This window comes from Tamandua tetradactyla, chromosome 13 (genome assembly GCF_023851605.1).
Source record: "Tamandua tetradactyla isolate mTamTet1 chromosome 13, mTamTet1.pri, whole genome shotgun sequence".
NCBI lineage: Eukaryota > Metazoa > Chordata > Mammalia > Pilosa > Myrmecophagidae > Tamandua > Tamandua tetradactyla.
The window spans coordinates 52,288,804-52,307,429 of NC_135339.1; the positions used below are offsets into that span (position 1 = coordinate 52,288,804).

An 18,626-nucleotide genomic window follows, 5' to 3' on the forward strand; every position below is an offset into this window, starting at 1 on the left:
GATCCCCAGGCCACGGAGAACGGTGACCGGGGTCCCTTCCAAACACGTGGCTTCCTGGTCTGGCTGGGAATGGTGCATTCCCCCGGGCCGCGGCAGCTGGGGCCCTCCCGCCACGCTTGGCGCCCCAGGCCGGCTGGGAGATTCAGACTGGCGCTCTCCCAGGCTGCGGCAGCCGGTGACCCTCCCCACGTTCGGATCCCCGGGCCGGCTCGGAGATTCGGATTGGCACTCGTCCAAGCCACTTCAGCTGGCGAACCTCCCCCACGGCGAGAGTTCTCCAAAGTTAAAGGACCCACAGCATCTTTTACTAGTGGGACCCGTAGACAAACGAGTGCCACGAGCTCCACCTACTTGCCAGGATAAGAAAAACAGAACCCAGAGATTTCACAGAAACATCTTTCAACCTGTTGAGTCCAACACCCAGGGAAATCTGATTAAATGCCCAGACGCCAGTAGAAGTTAATGGATCATGCTCAGAAAATTGAAAATATGGCCCAGTCAAAGGAACAAACCAATAGTTCAAATGAGATACAGGAGCTGAAACAACTAATGCTGAATATACGAACAGAAATGGAAAACCTCTTCAAAAACGAAATCAATAAATTGAGGGAGGACATGAAGAAGGCATGGGCTGAACAAAAAGAAGAAATAGAAAAACTGAAAAACAAATTACAGAACTTATGGAAGTGAAGGACAAAGTAGAAAAAATGGAAAAAACAATGGATACCTACAATGATAGATTTAAAGAGACAGAAGATAGAATTAGTGATTTGGAGGATGGAACATCTGAATTCCAAAAAGAAACAGAAACTATAGGGAAAAGAATGGAAAAATTTGAACAGGGGATCAGGGAACTGAAGGACAATATGAAGCGCACAAATATACGTGTTGTGGGTGTCCCAGAAGGAGAAGAGAAGGGAAAAGGGGGAGAAAAACTAATGGAGGAAATTATCACTGAAAATTTCCCAACTCTTATGAAAGACCTAAAATTACAGATCCAAGAAGTGCAGCACACCCCAAAGAGAATACACCCAAATAGGTGTTCTCCAAGACACTTACTAGTTAGAATGTCAAAGGTCAAAGAGAAAGAGAGGATCTTGAAAGCAGCAAAAGAAGAACAATCCATCACATACAAGGGAAACCCAATAAGACTATGTGTAGATTTCTCAGCAGAAACCATGGAAGCTAGAACACAGTGGGATGATATATTTAAATTACTAAAAGAGAAAAACTGCCAACCAAGACTTCTATATCCAGCAAAATTGTCCTTCAAAAATGAGGGAGAAATTAAAACATTCTCAGACAAAAAGTCACTGAGAGAATTTGTGATCAAGAGACCAGCTCTGCAAAAAATACTAAAGGGAGCACTAGAGTCAGATACGAAAAGACAGAAGAGAGAGGTATGGAGAAGAGTGTAGAAAGAAGGAAAATCAGATATGATGTACATAATACAAAAGGAAAAATGGCAGAGGAAAATATTATCCAAACAGTAATAACACTAAATGTTAATGGACTGAATTTCCCAATCAAAAGACAGAGACTGGCAGAATGGATTAAAAAACAGGATCCTTCTATATGCTGTCTACAGGAAACACATCTCAGACCCAAAGATAAACATAGGTTGAAAGTGAAAGGTTGGGAAAAGATATTTCATGCAAATAACAACAAGAAAAGAGCAGGAGTAGCTATACTAATATCCAACAAATTAGACTTCAAATGTAAAACAGTTAAAAGAGAAAAAGAAGGACACTATCTACTAATAAAAGGAACAATTAAACAAGAAGACATAACAATCATAAATATTTATGCACCAAACCAAAATGCCCCTAAATACGTGAGGAATACACTGCAAACACTGAAAAGGGAAATAGACACATATACCATAATAGTTGGAGACTTCAGTTCACCACTCTCATCAATGGACAGAACATCTAGACAGAGGATCAATAAAGAAATAGAGAATCTGAATGTTACTATAAATGAACTAGACTTAACAGACATTTATAGGACATTACATCCCACAACAGCAGGATATACCTTTTTCTCAAGTGCTCATGGATCATTCTCAAAGATAGACCACATGCTGGGTCACAAAGCAAGTCTTAACAAATTTAAAAAGATTGAAATCATACACAACACTTTCTCAGACCATAAAGGAATGAAGTTGGAAATCAATAATAGGCGGAGTGCCAGAAAATTCACAAATACGTGGAGGCTCAACAACACAATCTTAAACAACGGGTGTATCAAAGAAGAAATTGCAAGAGAAATTAGTAAATACCTCGAGGCGAATGAAAACGAAAACACAACATATCAAAACTTATGGGACGCAGCAAAGGCAGTGCTAAGAGGGAAATTTATTGCCCTAAATGCCTATATCAGAAAAGAAGAAAAGGCAAAAATGCAGGAATTAACTGTCCACTTGGAAGAATTGGAGAAAGAACAGCAAACTAATCACAAAGCAAGCAAAAGGAAAGAAATAACAAAGATTAGAGCAGAAATAAATGAAATTGAAAACATGAAAACAATAGAGAAAATCAATAAGACCAGAAGTTGGTTCTATGAGAAAATCAATAAGATTGATGGGCCCTTAGCAAGATTGACAAAAAGAAGAAGAGAGAGCATGCAAATAAATAAGATCAGAAATGGAAGAGGAGACATAACTATTGACCTCACAGAAATAAAGGAGGTAATAACAGGATACTATAAACAACTTTATGCTAATAAATACAACAATTTACATAAAATGGATGGGTTCCTGGAAAGACATGAACAACCAACTTTGACTCAAGAAGAAATAGATGACCTCAACAAACCAATCACAAGTAAAGAAACTGAATCAGTCATTCAAAAGCTTCCTAAAAAGAAAAGTCCAGGACCAGATGGCTTCACATGTGAATTCTATCAAACATTCCAGAAAGAATTAGTACCAACTCTCCTCAAACTCTTCAAAAAAATTGAAGTGGAGGGAAAACTACCTAATTCATTCTATGAAGCCAGCATCACCCTCATACCAAAACCAGGCAAAGATATTACAAAAAAAGAAAACTACAGACCAATCTCTCTAATGAATATAGATGCAAAAATCCTCAATAAAATTCTAGCAAATCGTATCCAACAACACATTAAAAGAATTATACATCATGACCAAGTAGGATTCATCCCAGGTATGCAAGGATGGTTCAACATAAGAAAATCAATTAATGTAATACACCATATCAACAAATCAAAGCAGAAAAATCACATGATCATCTCAATTGATGCAGAGAAGGCATTTGACAAGATTCAACATCCTTTCCTGTTGAAAACACTTCAAAAGATAGGAATACAAGGGAACTTCCTTAAAATGAAAAAGGGAATATATGAAAAACCCACAGCTAATATCATCCTCAATGGGGAAAAATTGAAAACTTTCCCCCTAAGATCAGGAACAAGACAAGGATGTCCACTATCACTACTATTATTCAACATTGTGTTGGAGGTTCTAGCCAGAACAATTAGACAAGAAAAAGAGATACCAAAGCATCAAAATTGGAAAGGAAGAAGTAAAACTATCACTGTTTGCAGACGATATGATACTATACGTCGAAAACCCAGAAAAATCCACAACAAAACTACTAGAGCTAATAAATGAGTACAGCAATGTAGCAGGTTACAAGATCAACATTCAAAAATCTGTAGCATTTCTATACACTAGTAACGAACAAGCTGAGGGGGAAATCAAGAAACGAATCCCATTTACAATTGCAACGAAAAGAATAAAATACCTAGAAATAAATTTAACTAAAGAGACAAAAAACCTATATAAAGAAAACTACAAAAACTGTTAAAAGAAATCACAGAAGACCTAAATAGATGGAAGGGCATACCATGTTCATGGATTGGAAGACTAAATATAGTTAAGATGTCAATCCTACCTAAATTGATTTACAGATTCAATGCAATACCAATCAAAATCCCAACAACTTATTTCTCAGAAATAGAAAAATCAATAAGCAAATTTATCTGGAAGGGCAGGGTGCCCCGAATTGCTAAAAACATCTTGAGGGAAAAAAACGAAGCTGGAGGTCTCATGCTGCCAGACTTTAAGGCATAGTATGAAGCCACAGTGGTCAAAACAGCATGGTATTGGCATAAAGATAGATATATCAACCAATGGAATCGAATAGAGTGCTCAGATATAGACCCTCTCATCTATGGACACTTGATCTTTGATAAGGCAGTCAAGTCAACTCACCTGGGACAGAACAGTCTCTTCAACCAATGGTGCCTAGAGAACTGGATATCCATATGCAAAAGAATGAAAGAAGACCCGTATCTCATACCCTATACAAAAGTTAACTCAAAATGGATCAAAGATCTAAACATTAGGTCTAAGACCATAAAACAGTTAGAGGAAAATGTTGGGAGATATCTTATGAAACTTACAATTGGAGGCGGTTTTATGGACCTTAAACCTAAAGCAAGAGCATTGAAGAAGGAAATAAATAAATGGGAACTTCTCAAAATTAACCACTTTTGTGCATCAAAGAACTTCATCAAGAAAGTAGAAAGACAGCCTACACAATGGGAGACAATATTTGGAAATGACATATCAGATAAAGGTCTAGTATCCAGAATTTATAAAGAGATTGTTCAACTCAACAACAAAAAGACAGCCAACCCAATTACAAAATGGGAAAAAGACTTGAACAGGCACCTACCAGAAGAGGAAATACAAATGGCCAAAAGGCACATGAAGAGATGCTCAATGTCCCTGGCCATTAGAGAAATACAAATCAAAACCACAATGAGATATTATCTCACACCCACCAGAATGGCCATTATCAACAAAACAGAAAATGACAAGTGCTGGAGAGGATGCGGTGAAAGGTGGGAATGTCAAATGGTGCAACCACTGTGGAAGGCAGTTTGGCGGTTCCTCAAAAAGCTGAATATAGAATTGCCATACGACCCAGCAATACCATTGCTAGGTATCTACTCAAAGGACTTAAGGGCAAAGACACAAACAGACATTTGCACACCAATGTTTATAGCAGCGTTATTTACAATTGCAAAGAGATGGAAACAGCCAAAATGTCCATCAACAGAAGAGTGGCTAAATAAACTGTGGTATATACATATGATGGAATATTATGCAGCTTTAAGACAGAATAAACTTATGAAGCATGTAATAACATGGATGGACCTAGAGAACATTATGCTGAGTGAATCTAGCCAAAAACTAAAGGACAAATACTGTATGGTCCCACTGATGTGAACCGACATTCGAGAATAAACTTGGAATATGTCATTGGTCACAAAGTCCAGCAGGAGTTAGAAACAGGGTAAGATAATGGGTAATTGGAGCTGAAGGGATACAGACTGTGCAACAGGACTAGATACAAAAACTTAAAAATGGACAGCACAATAATACCTAATTGTAAAGTAATCATGTTAAAACACTGAATGAAGCTGCATCTGAGCTATAGGGTTTTTTTTTTTTGTCTGTCTGTTTGTTTGTCTTTTTTTTCTTTTTCCTTTTCTTTTTTTTTACTATTATTATTATTTTTATTTTTTTCTCTATATCAACATTCTATATCTTTTTCTGTTGTTTTGCTAGTTCTTTTTCTAAATCGATGCAAATGTACTAAGAAATGATGATCATGCATCTATGTGATGATGTTAAGAATTACTGATTGCATATGTAGAATGGAATGATTTCTAAATGTTGTGTTAATTTCTTTTTTTCTTTAATTAATAAAAAAAAAGTCAAAAAAAAAAAGATGGTAGTGTATGGACTCTAAACCTCCACCTACTATATGAGACCAAAGGCAGACAGGTTTATTATATCTAGAATCTAAATGTTCCGTAATGCACAACCTAAATCAGCCTTTCTGGTTAGCTCATTTAAACAACCCAAACTCCCAGAGACCAGAATGGGAATGAGGCCTTGTAATTCTGTATAGCTTAATGTAATATATCTCAGACTATAGTGGGCTGATAATTGTAAGGTCTTGGTAAAGTCTCTTCAGGGTCTAAAGGGGGGGGAAACATGGAACTACTGGACTTTCCCATAGTACCTTCAGGTACCTTCTCAACCACTGGGGACTCCAAAGAAAATAGGTTGGACCCTTGATTTGAGGGCTTGCCCTTAGGGAACTTGTTTCTGTAGGGAAGGAACTAAGACTACCCATAATGAGGCCTAAGAATTTCTTCCTGGAGGCCTCTTTTGTTGCTCAGATATGACCTTTGTCTCTCACACTTTAAGCCAACTCTGCAAGGAAAATCACTGCCCTCCCTCCTATGTGGGATGTGACATTCAGGGATGAGAATCTCTCTGACAACGTGGGGCATGACTCTCAGGGATGAACCTGGCCCTGGCACCTTGGGATCAATGCCTTCCAGACCAAAACGGGGAACAGAACTGTAATAAAGTAAGCCATCAGTGGCTAAGAGAGATGAAACAGAGTCAAGAGGCTATTCTGGAGGCTACTCTTATGCAAGCTTCAGTTAGTGCTACTTGCTATAGTTTGTTTGTTAAACCCCAACCCACATCATTCCTGTTAACTCTTAAGAACACCTAGGGCTCAAACAGAGACTCTATAAAAGTTTCATGCCCTAAGTTTGCTTTCCTGGAACCTATAATTTCCAGAGTGATTCTAGGCCAGATAAATCCTGACACTCAAAAGTACCAGCCTCGCTTGCTGTTTGTTTTGCCACTTAAGCTTCTAAGATGATGGAGCCAGCGAAGTCCGCCCCGGGCCCGAAGAAGGGCTCCAAGAAGAAGGGACCAAGACGCAGAAGAAGGACGGCAAGAAACACAAGCGCAGCCGCAAGGAGAACTACTTGGTGTACGTGTACAAGGTGCTGAAGCAGGTCCACACTGGCATCTCGTCGAAGGCCATGGGCATCATGAACTTATCCGTCAACGACATCTTCGAGCGCATCGTAGGCGAGGCATCACGCCTGGTGCAAAATTTCCCAACTCTTATGAAAGACTTAAAATTACAGATCCAAGAGGTGTACCCCAAAGAGAACAGATCCAAATAGACACACTCCAAGATACTTACTAATCAGAATGTCAGAGGTCAAAGAGAAAGAGAGAATCTTGAAAGCAGCAAGAGAAAAGCAATCCATCACATACAAAGGAAGCCCAATAAGACTATCATAGATTTCTCAGCAGAAACCATGAAGGCGAGAAGACAGTGGGATGATATATTCAAATTACTAAAAGAGAAAAACTGCCAACCAAGAATTCTATATCCAGCAAAACTGTCCTTCAAAAATGAGGGGGAAATTAAAACATTTGCAGACAAAAAATCACTGAGAGAATTTGTGACCAAGAGACCAGCTCTGCAAGAAATACTAAAGGGAGCACTAGAGGCAGATATGAAAAGACAGAAGAGAGAGGTGTGGAGAAGAGTGTAGAAAGGAAGACTATGAGTAAAGGTAAAAAGAAGGAAAATTAGATATGACATATAAAATCCACAAGGCAAAATGGTAGAAGAAAGTACTACCCATACAGTAATAACACTAAATGTTAATGGATTAAACTCCCCAATCAAAAGACATAGACTGGCAAAATGGATTAAAAAGCAGGACCCATTTATATGCTATCTACAGGAAACACATCTTAGACCCAAAGATAAACATAGGTTGACAGTGAAAGGTTGGGAAAAGATATTTCATGCAAATAACAATCAGAAAAGAGCAGGAGTAGCTATAGTAATGTCCAACAAATTAGACTTCAAATGTAAAACAGTTAAAAGAGACAAAGAAGGATACCATGTATTAATAAAAGGAACAATTCAGCATGAAGACATAACAATCATAAATATTTATGCACCAAACCAGAATGCTCCAAATACATGTGTCAAACACTGAAAAGAGAAACAGACACATCTACCATAATAGCTGGAGACTTCAATTCACCACTCTCATCAATGGACAGAACATCTAGACAGAGGATCAAAAAGAAACAGAGAATTTGAATAATACAATAAATGAGCTAGACTTAACAGATATTTATAGAACATTACACCCCACAACAGCAGGATACACCTTTTTCTCAAGTGCTCATGGATCATTCTCAAACATAGACCATATGCTGGGTCACAAAGCAAGTCTCAATAAATTTAAAAAGATTGAAATCATACAAAACACTTTCTCAGATCATAAAGGAATGAAGGTGGAAATCAATAATAGGCAGAGTGCCAGAAAATTCACAAATATGTGGAGGCTCAACAACACACTCTTAAACAACCAGTGGGTCAAGGAAGAAATTACAAGAGAAATCAGGAAATATCTCGAGGCAAATTAAAATGAAGACACAACATATCAAAACTTATGGGACGTAGCAAAGGCAGTGCTAAGAGGGAAATTTATTGCCCTAAATATCTGCATCAAAAAAGAAGAAAGGGCAAAGATCGAGGAATTAACTGCCCACTTGGAAGAACTAGAGAAAGAACAGCAAACTAACCCCAAAGCAAGCAAATGGAAAGAAATAACAAAGATTAGAGCAGAAATAAACGAAATTGAGAACATGAAAACAACTGGGAAAATCAATAAAACCAGAAGCTGGTTTTACGAGAAAATCAATAAGATTGATGGACCCTTAGCAAGACTGACAAAAAGAATAAAAGAGAGGATGCAAATAAATAAGATCAGAAATGGAAGAGGAGACAAAACCGCTGACCCCACAGAAATAAAGGAAGTAATGACAGGATACTATGAACAACTTTATGCTAATAAATTCGACAATGTAGATGAAATGGACAACTTCTTAGAAAGGCATGAACAACCAACTTTGACTCAAAAGGAAACAGACGACCTCAACAAACCAATCACAAGTAAAGGAACTGAATCAGTCATTAAGAAGCTCCCCAAAAAGAAAAGTCTAGGACCAGATGGCTTCACATGTGAATTCTACCAAACATTCCAGAAAGAATTAGTGCCAATCCTGCTCAAACTGTTCCAAAAAACTGAAGAGGAGGGAAAGCTATCCAACTCATTCTACGAAGCCAACATCACCCTCATACCAAAGTCAGACAAAGATATTACAAAAAAAGAAAACTATAGACCAATCTTTCTAATGAATATAGATGCAAAAATTCTCAACAAAATTCTAGCAAATCGAATTCAGCAACACATTAAAAGAATTATACATCATGACCAAGTAGATCCATCCCCAGTATGCAAGGATGGTTCAACATAAAATCAATTAATGTAATACACCATACCAACAAATCAAAGCAGAAAAACCACATGATCATCTCAATTGATGCAGAAAAGGCATGTGACAAAATTCAACATCCTTTCCTGTTGAAAACACTTCAAAGGATAGGAATAGAAGGGAACTTCCTTAAAATAATAAAGGGAATATATGAAAAACCCACAGCTAATATCGTCCTCAATGGGGAAAAACAGAAAACCTTCCCCCTAAGATCAGGAACAAGATAAGTATGTCCACTATCTCCACTGTTATTTTAACACAACATTGTGTTGGAAGTTCAAGCCAGAGCAATTAGATAAGAAAAAGAAATACAAGGTATCAAAATCGGAAAGGAAGAAGTAAAACCCTCATTGTCTGCAGATGATATGATACTATATGTCGAAACCCCCAAAAAATCGCAGCAAAACTACTAGAGCTAATAAATGAGTACAACAAAGTGGCAGGTTATAAGATCAACACTCAATAATCTGTAGTGTTTCTATACACTAGTAATGAACAATCTGAGGGGGAAGTCAAGAAAGGAATTCCATTTACAATTGCAACCAAAAGAATAAAACATTTAGGAATAAATTAAACCAAAGAGACAAAAAACCTATACAAAGAAAACTACAAGAAATTGTTAAAAGAAATCACAGAAGACCTAAATAGATGGAAGGTCATACCATGTTCATGGATTGGAAGACTAAATATAGTTAAGATGTCAGTTCTACCTAAATTGATTTACAGATTCAACGCAATACCAATCAAAATCCCAACAACTTACTTTTCAGAAATAGAAAAACCAATAAGCAAATTTACCTGGAAGGGCAGGGTGCCCCGAATAACTACAAGTATTGTGAGAGAAAAAACATGAAGTAAGAGGTCTCATGCTACCTGACTTTAAGGTATAGTATGAAGCTACAGTGGTCAAAACAGCATGGTACTGGCATAAGGATAGATATACTGACCAACGGAATTGAACAGAGCGTTCAGATATAGACCCTCTCATCTATGGACAATTGATCTTTCCTAAGGCAGTCAAGCCAATTCACCTGGGACAGAACAGTCTCTTCAATAAATGCTGGATATCCATATGCAAAACAATGAAAGAGGACCCATATATCACACCCTATACAAAAGTAAACTCAAAATGGATCAAAGACTTAAACATTAGATCTAAGACCATAAAACTTTCAGAAGAAAATGCAGGGAAATATCTTATCAATCTTATAATAGGAGGCAGTTACCTAGATCTTACACCCAAAGCACGAGCATTGAAGAAATAAAGAAAGAAATGGGAACTTCTCAAAATTAAACACTTCTGTGCATCAAAGATCTTTGTCAAGAAAGTTAAAAGACAGCCTATACAATGGGAGACAATATTTGGAAATGATATATCAGATAAAGGTCTAGTATTCAGAATATATAAAGAGACTGTTCGATTCAACAACAAAAAGACAGACAACCCAATTGTAAAATGGGCAAAAGGCATGAGCACACACTTCTCAGAAGAGGAAATACAAATGGCCAAAAGGCACATGAAAAGATGCTCAACTTCCCTGGCTATTAGAGAAATGCAAATCAAAACCACAATGAGATATCATCTCACATCCACCAGAATGGCCATTATCAATAAAACAGAAAATAACAAGTGCTGGAGAGGATGTGGAGAAAGAGGTACACTTATCCACTGTTGGTGGAAATGTCAAATGGTACAACTGCTGTGGAAGACAGTGTGGCGGTTCCTCAGGAAGCTAAGTATAGAATTGCCACATGATCCGGTAATACCATTGCTAGGTATCTACCCAGAGAACATGAGGGCAAGAACACAAACGGACATTTGCACACCAATGTTTATAGCAGCATTATTTACAATTGCCAAGGGATGGAAACAGCCAAAATGTCCATCAACAGATGAGTGGTTAAGCAAGCTGTGGTATATACATACGATGGAACATTATGCAGCAGTAAGATAGAATAAAGTCATCAAGAATGTAACAACATGGATGAACCTTAAGGACATTACGCTGACTAAGATTAGCTAGAAACAAAAGGACAAATACTGTATGGTCTCACTGATATGAACTGACATTAGCGAATGAACTTGGAGAATTTCAGTTGGTAACAGAGACCATCAGGAGACAGAAATAGGGTAGATATTGGGTAATTGGAGCTGAAGGGATACAGATTGTGCAACAGGACTGATCGTAAAAACTCAGATATGGATAGCACAATATTACATAACTGTAATACCATAATATTAGAACACTGAATGAAGCTGAATGTGAGAATGATAGAGGGAGAAGGCCTGGGGGCACAAACGAAATAAGAAGGAAAGATAGACAACAAAGACTGAGATGGTATATTCTAGGAATGCCTAGAGAGTATAACGACTAAATGTGCAAATTTAAAAAGGTTTCTGCCTGAGGAAGAATAAAGGAATGTCATTACTACGGGGTGCTGAAAATATATGGTAATATTTTAAAACTTTAACATATGTGTGACACGCAAAAAATGTTAATTTGATACAAAATTTATATTCTGACTAGTGCATTTCCTAATATAACTTATGTGGACAGCTTAATCAAACACCAAAGTACTTGGAACCTTGCATAGGACATGAGATTTTGTAGGTTTGTCCAGAGTGATGCCCAGATAAATCCCAAAGTGATTTGAACAGTGAATAGGGAAGTATTTGCAGAGTCCCCTAGGGGGAACAGTGGGAAAGGGGAAAAATTCAATGTCCCCAAGTGGAGAATCCTTGATATTCCCACAGGCAGTGGGGACAGCCAAAGCAATAGGCCAAGCCTCCAATCTTGGGGTTTGTTCATATGAAACTTAATCCCGCAAAGGAGAGGTTAACCCTACTTAAAATTAGGCCTAAGAGTCACCCCCAAGAGAACCTCTTCTGTTGCTCAGATGTGGCATCTCCCTCTCTCGGCCACCACAGCGAGCAAACTCATTGCCCTTCCCCTCTCTACATGGGACATGACTCCCAGGGGTGTGGGCCTTCCTGACAACGTGGGACAGAAATCCTAGAATGAGCTGGAACTCAGCATCAAGAGATTGAGAAAATCTTCTCAACCAAAAGGGGGAAGAGTGAAATGAGACAAAATAAAGTGTCAATGGCTGAGAGATTCCAAACAGAGTCAAGAGATTATCCTGGAGGTTATTCTTACGCATTAAATAGTTATCACCTGTTTAGTTAAGGTATAATGGAGAGGCTGGAGGGAACTGCCTGAAAATGTGGAGCTGTGCTCCAGTGGTCATGTTTCTTGAACATAATTGTATGATGATATGGCTGTCACAGTGTGATTGTGTGGTTGTGAGAGCCTTTTGTCTACCTTATCAACAGACAAGTAAAATGTATGGATTAAAAATAAATAAATAATAGGGGGAACGAATGTTAAAATAAATTTAGTAGATTGAAATGCTGGTGATCAGTGAAGGGAAGGAGTAAGGGGTATGGTATGTATGAATTTTTTTGCTTTCTTTTTATTGCCTTTTCTGAATTGATGCAGATGTTCTAAGAAATGATCATGAGGATGAATATTCAACTACGTGATGATAGTGTGAGTTATTGATTATTGATTATATAACAAGAACAGAACGTTCATATGATAAAAATGCTTGTGTTTGTATGTGGTTATGCATCATAAATAAAAAATAAATAAATGGAAAAAAAAAAAACACTAAAAGTCAGTGGCAGGATGTTTGCCTTCTGTTCAGGAGACCTGTGTTTGATTCCTGGACCATGCACCCAAGGGGAAAAAAAAAAAAACACCAAACACTAAAAGGTAAGTACTACTAGTATTCCTGTTCTACAGTTGAAAAAATTGAGGCTTAAAAATTATCTGAGTAACAAAGCTTAAAACTAAGCAGTGAAAGAGCTGGAATTTGATGAATCAATCATCTTTCTCTTAACCACTATTCTAAAAGATATTGAATACAGCTTTACTTATACTAGAAAAGAATTATTAGATGTCCAGAGATACATGTTTCAGTTTGCTAAAGCTGCCAGAATGCAATATACCAGAAATGGACTGGCTTTTATAAAGGGGATTTATAAAGTTACAATTTACAGTTCTAAGGCCTTGAAAACATTCAAATTCAGGCAGTTGGCATTTGGAACACCTCTGTCAGCTTGAAAGGCACATGTCTGACATCTGCTGATCCTTGCTCCTGGTTCACTGCTTTCAGCTTCTGATTCCAGTGGCTTTGTCTCTCTAAGCATCTGTGGGTCCTTTCTTAGCTTCTCCTGAGAAAACTTTGGATTTCTTAGCTTAGCATCTTCCAGGAAGATGACCTGATCATCTTCCAGGTCATTTCTGTCTGCATCTCCAAATGTCTGTGTATAAACTTTCTCCAAAATGTTTCCCTCTTAAAGTACTCCAGTAAACCCACCTTCAATGGGCAGGGTCACAGCTCCATGGAAACTGCCTAATCTAAAAGTCCCACTCACAACTGGGTGGTTCATATCTCCATGGAAACAACCTAATCAAACAGTCCCACTCAACAATAATCTGCCCCCACAAGATTGGATTAGAAAAACATGGTTTTTCTGGGGTACATAACAGTTTCAAACCAGCACAATACAATAATAACACAACTATTGAATAAGGTAAATACAGCACACTGCAACTATTTTTAAAAAGATATTTTAGGAATTTTTAAAGATATTCAATATAATAATAAGTGAAAAAAATCAGGATACCAACTAATATATCAGGGATAGTCACAAATGTTTGTGTATGCATGTACATGTGCTAGTGGGGAAAACAGCATACATAGATAAGAGGCTAAGAAGAAATTCACCAAAATCTTAATAGTAAATTATCTCTGGGTTATGAATTCTTTGGTGAACTTTTTGTCTTTTTTTTTTTTCCATATTTTCTACATTGAGTGCATATTACTCACATATTACAAATGTCATTTGTACCCTCCAGAAACAAATTCTACAACTATCTCAAAGCCATATATTAAAATTTTTATGGAGAAGTAATTTTGTTTTATAAATGAGTTTTTCCCTGTATAACTGAGAAGTTAGGATTTAAGGTATGATTATGATTACTGAGTCATCATGTAGATATTTCTTCTTTACTCTCTGGTATATTAGAGTAGACAGGTAAATCTCAAATCTCTGAACTGTAATCCAACTGCCTAGATTTCTGATAATGATTGTACAGCCTTTATTTTGTGCCTTTGTGATTGTAAAAACCTTGTGACTGATTCTCACCAGTACCCATTTATCAGGTTTTTCAACTTGAGTCTTACTATTGCTAAAGACAGCCCCTAATGTTTATTAATGAAGGGCCGTGGGTCAGCCCAGAACTAATCCACCCCCAATTTCAAAATTATCTTGATAACCAAAATGAGATCAAACCAAAATGGGCTGGCCTGACATACACAATAGCTTAGACTTTAACCCATAAGTGACCTATATCTCATTATAACACTAAAAATCAGGCAAACCACAGTAGCTCAGCAGGCAGAGTTCTCACCTGCCACACCAGAGACCAGGGTTTGTTTCCCAGTGCCTGCCCATGCAAAAAAAAAAAAAAATCACATACACCATCATATTAAGGCTGCCAATTTCTTATATACATTCTGTGATTAAGCATCTAATCCATCAGCACATGCTCAATAATTAGATCACCTCTAATTATATCATCTAGAGCCACTGCACTCATTATCCTAAAACATGCCCATCTTTTGATACTGTAATACTATCAGAATTATTGCAGTTCAGGGAGACAGACTTTTAGGCCCATAGGCCATCTGATCTGCTTTGCACCTAGCAATAAATAATTACTCCAAAACCCAGGTGTCTCAGGAATTGGTCATTTGAGTGCATCAGGTGAAGAACCCATGCTTTTGATCAACATCCCTTTTATGAAAAGTATCAGTTCCTTACTTTATATATTTTTTACCTTTATTTCTTACCTTTCTTTATACCTAGATTCATGTTCATTACCATGTCAGTATTTTTCAGTGTACACTAATCAATGAATCATCCATAGACAATAAAAGCACTGAGTCCATCTATGAAGAGAATGAAAAAGAATGCTGCGCTATCACTTCAGAAGCAACAGAAAAGGATATGTAACCAACCTCCTTTGCAAAGCGCTAGACACAAAGTACTATGTAGGTGGGATGCATGAATGAGAAGCGTGTACCTTTTTACCTTTGCTTTCTTTGGGACATCCATATCAGGTGATTCCATTTATTGAACTTTTACTATATGCACATCCCTTTGCTAAACAGCAAGGCATTTCTTGTGCCAGCCCTCACATAGTCTACCCAAAGGAGAACCCAAAAACACAAGAAGACAATTACAACACAGTATGCGGGTGCTGTCTATTACAGAAGTATGATTCGTAACAGAAGTGGTAAGATCATCTAATCTAGACATGGCGAAGATCAAGAAGGCTTCCCAGAAGAAGTAACGTCTAATACTTCAAAACAGAGCAGGTCAGAGTTGGTTTTGGTATGTTTGGCTGGTGGTGGAGGTTCCAGAATGAGGATTTTAGGCAGAAGAAACAGCACTGTGAAACCAAAGATAAGAGAGGAAACTTGGTGCACTTAAGGAATTGAAAAAAAATAGTTATAACTAGAACATAGAACGCAAGATAGGGAATGGTGAGAGATAAAGGTTGAAGAAGTCAAGAAGAGTCAGATCATGACGCATTATGAAAGTCACTTAAGGAATTTATACTTCAAACCAAAGGCAACAGAGGAACTTTGTTCCCCCATTTTAAGAACTGCATATCATTATCAGATTAGCATTACAGAAAAATCAGTCTGGCTGCTGAGTGGGAAAGGACTGAAATGGAGAAAGGATGGAGACAGGAGGACAGTTAGAAAGGATGGAGACAGGAGGACAATTAGGAAGACAATTACAATAATGCAGGTACTAAACTAGAGTAGTACCAGCGCAGAAGCAAAAGAGTGGACAAACCATATTACTCCTAGCATATGTCCCAGAGAGATTCTCATACACAACCAAGAGGGAAAACGTATAATGACATTCATACTAATGTCATCTGCAGTAATGGGGAGTCAGAGGCAACTTACGTTTCTCCATTACTGAGGGAATTAGTAACAATAATGTGGCAAATATACCTATGGAATGCCAGGTAGCAGTTACCAAACAATGAATTAGAATTACATCAACACAGAGAGTTCTTAAAAACAGCACTGAGAGAAAAAAGAGAAAAAAAATAATTTTATATAGTATGATACCATTGTGAAAATTTTAAAGACACGTGAAACAACTCTATTCATGTCTTACAAGGATATATATAAATTATAAAATTCATGCTAAAAAGTAAACATAAGAATGGTTGCCTCTGGGGAAAAATGGAATGAGGGTGGGTAATGAAGATATAAGGATTTATATATTTCTATACATAGTCAGTTATGAACTGAAGAATATGAAAAACTCAACTCACCACAGCAAACCCAAAGACCATACTACCTGCGCCAAGCCCACAAAGAGAAAGAGAGATCATCCAAGAGCAGCTATCTGGAAGACAGAATCAACAGGACTTGTTCACCGACTGGCTGGGGGCCTGCCGGGAAGGCAGACTCAAAGATGAAGCCTAGGCTCCTAACTTTGGCATTTGGGTGGATAGTGGTACCACTCATTTCCACAAGGACTGGAAAAGGAGGACCATTTTGTTCATACCCAAATTATCTGAAATCACCTCCAGCTTAATGAACCATGATCCAAACTCCCTAAGCACAAACTTCCAAAATAATCTTGTCTTTGGATAGCCTGTTACTGATCACTTTTACTTTTATCATCTTAGAAAAACAACCAATTGAACTTTTCTTGTGGTTATACTGCACTAAGTTTTCTATTGGGACCAAATAATCACTTCCTCCATTTACAGCTTCTGTGCCTAAAGAGAGACCCAAATGAGTTTTCACATTACAGCCCTCAAAGCTCACACCCACCTCTAACAACTTCAATTTTGTGCCTTACCTTAAATTTCCCCTAAAGTTGTTTCTGCTAATCAACACATCCCCAAAGTTCTGTGACTTGTGAGCCAATCAGAATGTCCTCAGGAAACAGATGGTCAGGTTTCTTCCCATGGAATAATACAGGGTCCTGGCAGCAAAGAGGTAGCTGCAATAATAAGTGGGCAAGCTAATACATAAACCAAATGAAAAACAAAAAAAGATACAGTGAAAGAAAAAGGAAGGTGTGTAATGGTACATAAACACATCCCCAGGAAGCCAGATCTGACCAGAGTGAATCAGGGAAAGCTGAAGCCAAAAAAGTCTACCACTAAGAAAAAAAATAACATAAACCTACAGGCCAGCTAAAAGATGATTAGAACACACAACAAAAATTAATTCTGAAATATTTAGGGATGAAATAATGCCTCGGATTTGCTACAGAATAATGCAGGATGAGGGAAAGTGGGGAGAGGAAAAGATCAAACAAGACCAGCCAGGGAATGACTTGAGGCTAATGCTAGCTTCCTGGTGTCATTACACTATCTGACTTTTTTACAAGTTTAAATTTTTCCACAATAAAAGGTTTTTGAAAATTAATATTAGCACCTCTCAACGAAACCCAAGGAAAAAATAGGGGAAAAGTAATCATAGCTTAAACCATGTCCAAGAGAAAAGACTGCTAACAGGGTGTGGAAAGAGTCTGCTTGTAAATGAGAGATGATGGCTATCTGTAAAGGACAGGTACAAGTCACTGTAGTTTGCTAAAGAAAAGAGAGTAGGTTTCAACAAACAAACAGCTGGCACAACTACCTGGGAAAAGAAAACAGAATGATAACACAGTGAATATATATATTGTTTGAGAATGTCCCAAAAGTCTCTCCATTTATTTCCAAGTTTTCTTCTAACACTAAGCTAATCCCACTTTGAAAAAGGTACATTTTCAGAAAATGAAGCATCTCTCTCACAACCAGCACTATTTTCAAGTACGGACTTCTCTGATAACTAAACCACATACTGTACAGTTTTAGTCTTACCACGCAATGAGAAAGACAAAGTTTCCTCTTAATCTACGATGGCTACTTTCATTACTAAATGTATACAGTTTTATGAAAGAGGTACTTACATTGGAAAACTAAGGAAACGCACTCATTATGCAATATCATGTCAGCAGGAACTTAACGTGACAAAATGTTATCACATGACTAACACACTCGTGGTGTTAGGGATAGAAGTGAACAACAAAGGCAAAGTCCCTACTGTTTTGGGCTTGGGGGTACCCAAACATCCCTCTCCCCATTCTGCAAATAAGGAACCACGGCCTAGCTAGAGAGGTTAAACGAAGTGATAGGACTACGCAAAACCAGAGCCCGGGTCTCCTCTAAAGGCAAGGTGGACTTGCCATATAGTTTGACCCGGCTTCCACCAATCATACATGCTCCATTTCCAGGAAGTGTATCCTTAAGAAAAT

At 37.7% G+C, this 18,626-nt stretch overlaps 1 protein-coding gene across 11 annotated transcripts in view; it reads right to left on the minus strand.

The window, feature by feature from the left end:
- The window catches only part of EXOC6 (exocyst complex component 6), a 250,477-nt gene that overhangs the window by 217,517 nt on the left and 14,334 nt on the right, over positions 1-18,626 (minus strand). For 2 of the 11 annotated variants that reach the window (XM_077125421.1, XM_077125420.1), the window contains exon 1: positions 15,137-15,961. The exons of 7 other annotated variants lie outside the window; for them this stretch is intronic. The gene's annotated coding sequence lies outside the window, so the exon portion shown is untranslated. Of the gene's footprint in view, positions 1-15,136; positions 15,962-16,267; positions 16,488-16,644; positions 17,119-18,626 lie in introns of those variants that run through there. 2 more of the 11 variants (XM_077125423.1, XM_077125422.1) reach the window with 2 other exon arrangements.